Here is a 6,065-nt window from a genome sequence, read left to right as displayed (position 1 = left end):
AGGTGCTCCGTAAATGTTTGTGACTGACAGCTGACTCTACCTGTAAGGGCACTACCCAGAACACAGGCCCCCAGACAATCCAGAATAAATGGATCCTGGAGGAGCCCCAGGCAGTTCCTCCCGGAAGATCAAAAGGGAAAAACATCTTTGTGAGGCTTGAGTATTTTTTACCGCAAGAGGGCGCCCCAGCCTCACCCCGCCCAGCCCGTCCCTGCGAAGAGGGCGGCCCCATCGCAGGCCACCTGTGTAGTGCGGGGTTAGGTGAGCAGAAACCTCGCAGTGGGCACCACTGGGCCAAGACAAGACATCTGAGATGTAAACACAGGTGAACAGCGGGCAGAGGAGCAAAGGAGGATGCGGAAAGGCAGGACAGGCAAGGGGCCAAGGAGAGAGAAGGACTTGCGGGAGTCACAGAGCATGCCTAGAGATCCATCAGGACGTGACCTGGGGTCAGGTCACACAGAGGTCCCCGGTACCTTGAGGATGCTTAGTTTCATAGGGAAAAAGCTCTCCCTGTGATTATCTCAGACCCTGCACAGTGGGCAGCAAATGTCTTGGATGCACCGGGTAGAAGGGGCCAGAAGCCAGATTGGGGTGGGTCCTGAATGCCTGAATCTGGCCCACAGGCTCTAGAGAACTATGAAAGTTCTTTGAAACTGTGAAATGGTATTTTGGCGCAATTCATCTGGCAGATGTAGACGAGAGATTTAAATATATACGTCCATGGAAAGTATACGCAAAGCAGTATTTGGGAGTATGGTCTTTGGGGAAAATTCTAGTGGAAATCACTGCTGTGGGGGCTGTTGCTCCCTCCTTGTGCCCTTTTATGGTGCTTCTCCCTCCGTCCCTTCCCTGAGACCCGAGCTAGTTTCCAGGAGGCATGCTCCGCTGGTTCCAGGAATACGACGCTGGGTCTGAAGAGAGAAACAGGCACAGCTGAGAAGCCTCTATCGTGAGGGATTGGCTTCACCGGGGGCTGGAATGAGTGTTCTGCTCTGGAAGCTGAGTCGTGGCCTTGGGGTCAGACGTGGTGCATCTGCCTCTGTGCCCACCTCCTAAGACACCCACAGAGCTGTTCTGAGAAGCCAAGCACAGATCCACAGTGACATGGGCCCAGGGTAGGGTCTAGACTCCTGAGGGGAGGGGCACAGTAGGAAGGCATCCAGGGACAAAAGGGGAGACTGAGCCATTTGGAACCACTGACGCCTAAACCTTCCCCTTCCCCGTTACTACCCACGTAGGCAGCTGCACAGCTCAGACCCCTAGAGCCCAGGCTGTGCCCTGAGAACAGAAACTATGCCTCAGCCCCCACCTCGGCACCAAACACGCTCCAGTAGAGAGCAGATACTCAGCAAATGTTTGCTAGAAGGAAGAATGACCGGAGAGAGAGAATGAGGGGGTCAGTGGGTGTGGTCCTTCCCCCGGAGTGACCAGAACCCAGAGCTCAGGGCCTTGGCTTGGCTCCTCAAGGACTCTCTCCAAACTTCTAGTCCACGAAATGGAGAAGGCTGTTCTGTTCCCCAGACCAGGTTGTCCCAGGGCAGCAGTGAAGATCAGGGACAGCAGCGCTTTGTGGCTACAGACTATGGACTCGGCGCCCTCCTTCTCTCCTAGCACCATGATGTTCAGTTATTGAAGACAAATTCTAGTAGTTCATCCTGAGTAAAAATGACTCATTTAGGCAGTGTTGTGAAGACACAGTTGTTCGCAAACTCTAACGAGATAATTCAACTCAGACAAAGGCAGCTGATATAGACACATGTATAATCCTGCTCTGGCCAAGTTAGGAAACGAATCCACCTAAGAGATTTCTGAGCTCTGATCACCGGTGCCCAGGTTTTTATCCCTCCCACATACTCCAATGGTTGTAGCCTTTGGTTTTTGTTGGTGGCCTATTTTGTAAGTAGGTTACTAGAGAGGTTTGGGTAACCACGGGTTCTGGTCTCCCAGGAACCCTGGCCTTGGTGGGACCCTGTGACTCAGAGCTAGAGAATCATTTCACCCTGGAGGGGACACCAGAAAAGCTGGGTCTTGAGCCTTCTGCTTTCTGTGGCACCTTTTTAACTTTGGTTTCCATAGCTACAAAAAATTAGATAATAATACCCTTTCCTGCTTATCTCATAGGGCTTTTATGAGGATCACCACAGATAACTGTAAAGCAGTATATAATGTATTACTATTAGATTGGTGCAAAAGTAATTGCGGTTTAAAAGGTTAAAAATAATTGCAAAAACTGCAATTACTTTTGCACCAACCTAATACTACTACTGTCAGAACTCTGAAATCCCAAATGATTGGCTCGAAAGGCTAGGGTTAGAGCCAAAGGTGCCAAGGTGCCAAAGCCAGCTCTGGAGGCTTGTACATGTTCCCTACGATTCCCGGGCCCCTGCCCTCACTCCACTTCCCCTCCAGGTAGACTGAGGGGTGAAAAACCTTTTGAGGACTATTGAGCCATTGGAAAAATAACCAAGGAGCGCATAAATTAGGATCAACTCAATTTCAATTGTTAAGCATGAGAAATATGAAAATGTTCTTTTTAAGATAATGATAGCAAACGTTTGTTGAGCACCTACTATGTGTTAGGCACGTCCCTATATTATCAGTAAGCCTCACAATAACCCTGAGAAGGGCACAGGTTCACGAAGAAATATATACACATTTAGAGAAAAGATGGGCTTTCATGAAATGATACTACCATTCCTTACCTCTTAGACGCCTCCTATTAAATTGTGTTGCATTTTCTCTAGCACAGGCAGAAATGGAGATACACTGTCTTGGTTCTTGCATAAACTGAGGACCTTTGGGTCCTGCAAGCCCAGTGACCCTAGGTTAAAAGGCCAGAGAGCCTTAACAGGGCTGGGCTGAAGCTGGACAGGTCACTGAGGGCCTTCTCTTTGTCCCTTAATCAGGGAGCAGCACCATGGCTCAGGAAGACACCAGGCCAGGGTGTGGTCTGACAGGAAACCCCGAGCCGCAGTCCTGGCTTCTGGAATTGCAGGGAGAGGCTTCCGAGCCTGTGGCCATCCTGTGCCTGCTGCCTCTCTGCCCGTGTGCTAGAGGGTGTGCATGAGGTTCTGGAATGGCCAGGTGGGGTGGTGGCAGGAGTTGGACTGGACTCAGGAGAGTGGAGCACGCCTTGGCCATTGTCTGTGACTAGAGCAAACCACTTCCCCTCTGAACTTCAACTTCCTCATCTGTAAAATGGGAGAGGGGGCTGGACTCCACACGCTCCATGCTACATTCTGATGGTCAAGGGCCCGTGGAAAACCAGGCAAAGTGGTTTGCTCTAAGGTGTTGAAGATATGGCTGAGGGGCATCTGGCCTCACTCACTGACCTCCCTCTCAACTCCTGCAGGGGCTCCTCCTCACCCAAACAGAAGCCAGAGGGCGAGGGAGCGCCCGGATGTTGTCCACACTGACAAGTGGGTGTGGGTGGGCTGGGTGAGGGTCAAGGAGGCTCAGGGGAAATGCCTGGAGCTCATGCCCCTTTCCTGTCAGCCCCAGAATAGTGCCAGGGCAATGATCTGCCCAGCCTCCTTCCCCTCACAAGTCTGGGCCCTCAGCTCCTGTAGCTTCTCCTCTTCCCGAGGGAACAGCCAGGGAGCAGGGCCTGCCCTCCTAGAGGTGGCCCACGGGGGGAGCCCCACGGGGAGAAGCCTAGCAAGGAAGGACAGAGGTAGAGAAGGCTGCAGCTGGGTGGCTCCCTCCTCCTAATACTTCGCAGGAAAGTCTTCCTTTCCCCATTTTCACCTTTCCCTTCCAGGGTCCCCTTCTGGCACTTTCCTTAATCTTACCCTGATGAGCTTTACCCAGTTTCTCAGGGATACTTGCATTCTGACAGAGAGCTCCTGGAGATTAAAAAGGCTTTATCTAGGCTTCAAAAAATGGAGCTCTTGCAGGGCACATGCATGGCAGGCAAGGCAGGGTGGAAAGGGTGAGGAATGGGGGAGCCTCGTCCCTCCTGAGACCTCTGGGGGCCCATGGAGCCTGAGCCTTTACCCTGCACTGATTCTCAGGAAAGCTCAATGTCAGGACACACAGCCTAGAGGCTCCAAAGGCAGCCTGGAAACCTGGTCGCCTGTGAAAGCTGCAAAATTAAAGTCACGTCCCTAAAAATGCTGGCCAGGAATGGCCCAGTCAAGCTGCTGAGAATCACCTCTGTCCCAGGAAGCAGAGGGTGTGAGGCCAGAGCTCAGGAGCAGCCTGGGCCCCCAGGGCATCGACAAGCATCCTCTTAGCACCAGCCTCACGTGTGTGAAGGGGTGGGAGGCGCCGGCAACTCGTGAGGATGCCTTCTGTGCCCTGGGGCAGATTTCCGTGCTGCTGGGAAGGAACCCCTGAGCAAAAGTGCCCTGCGTCTTCCCAGGTGCCCAAAATCCTTTTCAGAAAGTCCACTTGTCATCAGATCAGGATTAAACACCTCTGGAAAGGAATAAGGTGCTTTCTGGAAAAAAGCATAGAAATGGGGAGTCGGGACCTGGCTTCCTGTGTCCTTGCCAGGAAGCCCTTTAGCTATTTGAGGCTCATCAACTCCACAGTTCAGTCCAAACGTGACTGTCCACTAAGGCCCTTCTGCAGAGGCCTCCCCGTAAAAAAGGCCCCAGTCCAGCTGGCGAGCCCCTCTGGGATGGCTTCCCTCCCCTGCCCCGCTCCTCCTCTCAGACCCAGGCCTGGGCCCTGCTCAGTAAAGCGTGAAAGAGACCCCCCAGGGAAGCCAGAGTAGCGGGGGGGCCTTTGAATTATGGAGCAGCTTTCTTAGCCCCTCTCAGAAACCCAGACGCCCCAGCTAAATAATTCACCACCTCAAGAAAACCCAGTGGCTCCTGACACAGCTAAAGTAGGTCAGGCATCGGCCTGGCCCCGGTGGGGGCTGTGGGGCTCGGCGCAGCTTCCCCACCTGCACTAGGAGGGGCTGCAGTCTAGTAAGGCCTTGTTTGCTAGGCAAGTGCTCAGCTGATCCAAATACAGCATTGGGGTGAGGGGTAGAGCCGAGCCGAGCTGGGAGGCAGCCACACCCTCCTCTTGCTGGCACAACACAACCATCAAGCCCCTCCTCCCAGAGCCTCCCTCTGGGGTCCAGACAACCCACTACTTGACACCCAGAGTTACCTACAGGGCCTGTGCCTGGCCAGGCTTCTCCTCCCTCACACATCTGGGGGTGCTGTGTCCTCTCTTCACAGGCGGGTACCAGGTGGGGCTGCAGATGTCATCCCTGAGCCTTTAAGAGCTGACATGTTCATCAGCAGGATACTGTAGACCCAAGTAGCCCAATGCAGTCCTGGGGTTCAGGGGAAGGGGTGAGGCAGGGAGTGGAGAGGGACACCAGGGTCAGCCTCCCCAACCCCGCAGGGAGGCTTTGGGGCCTCTCCTGCCCTCCCTTTCTAGGCACAGCTTCTGAGTCAAGCAGTGAAGGGTGTGGGGTGAGGACATAGACAGAAAAGACAAACAGTAAAGCCATTAGGTTAGTGCTCCCACCCTCCAGAAGGAGCTGAGAGGACTTCAAACCACGGTATCACACAGGAGGAAACAGGCCCCAAGTCACATAAAGGGAAAATCAGGGCCAGCTGCAGGCATCCCAACTGGGCGCAGCACAGCCCAGGGTCCTGGCACCACAGCGTTTCCCAGACCTTCATTTCAGACACCTTTACTCTGGCTCCCTCAGGAATCAGAGCTGCAGATGGGAGCCCAGCAGGGCAGGTGAGCTTAACCCTTTCTGGGCCAGATTCCTGGGTCTTCTCCTTCCCTAACAGCCTCCCAAGACAGGCACCAAAGACACTGCACGGAGGAGCCCAACCTCCCAAACCGCAGCCCTTCTTGGCTAGAGGACCCGCAACGCCACAGGCCACGAAGGGTTAGGCCGGCGAGCTAACAGCCCTGGAGAAAACCAAGGTCCCCTTCTGGGTGCATGGAATCCCCAGCCCCGTCCTCAGAACTTGGAAAATGAAGTGAATGAATTAAACACAGGCTGGGCTGACAGATATAGGCCCCGGCTGTGTGGCCCGTGGCAAGTCCCTTTTCCTTCAGACTTTAGTTACACAAAAGAGGGAAAGAAAGAGGGAGAGGCT

This window comes from Rhinolophus ferrumequinum, chromosome 6 (assembly GCF_004115265.2).
Source record: "Rhinolophus ferrumequinum isolate MPI-CBG mRhiFer1 chromosome 6, mRhiFer1_v1.p, whole genome shotgun sequence".
Classification (NCBI taxonomy): Eukaryota; Metazoa; Chordata; class Mammalia; order Chiroptera; family Rhinolophidae; genus Rhinolophus; species Rhinolophus ferrumequinum.
The sequence above is the reverse complement of the archived record's forward strand: the minus strand, read 5'-3'. Positions refer to the sequence as shown.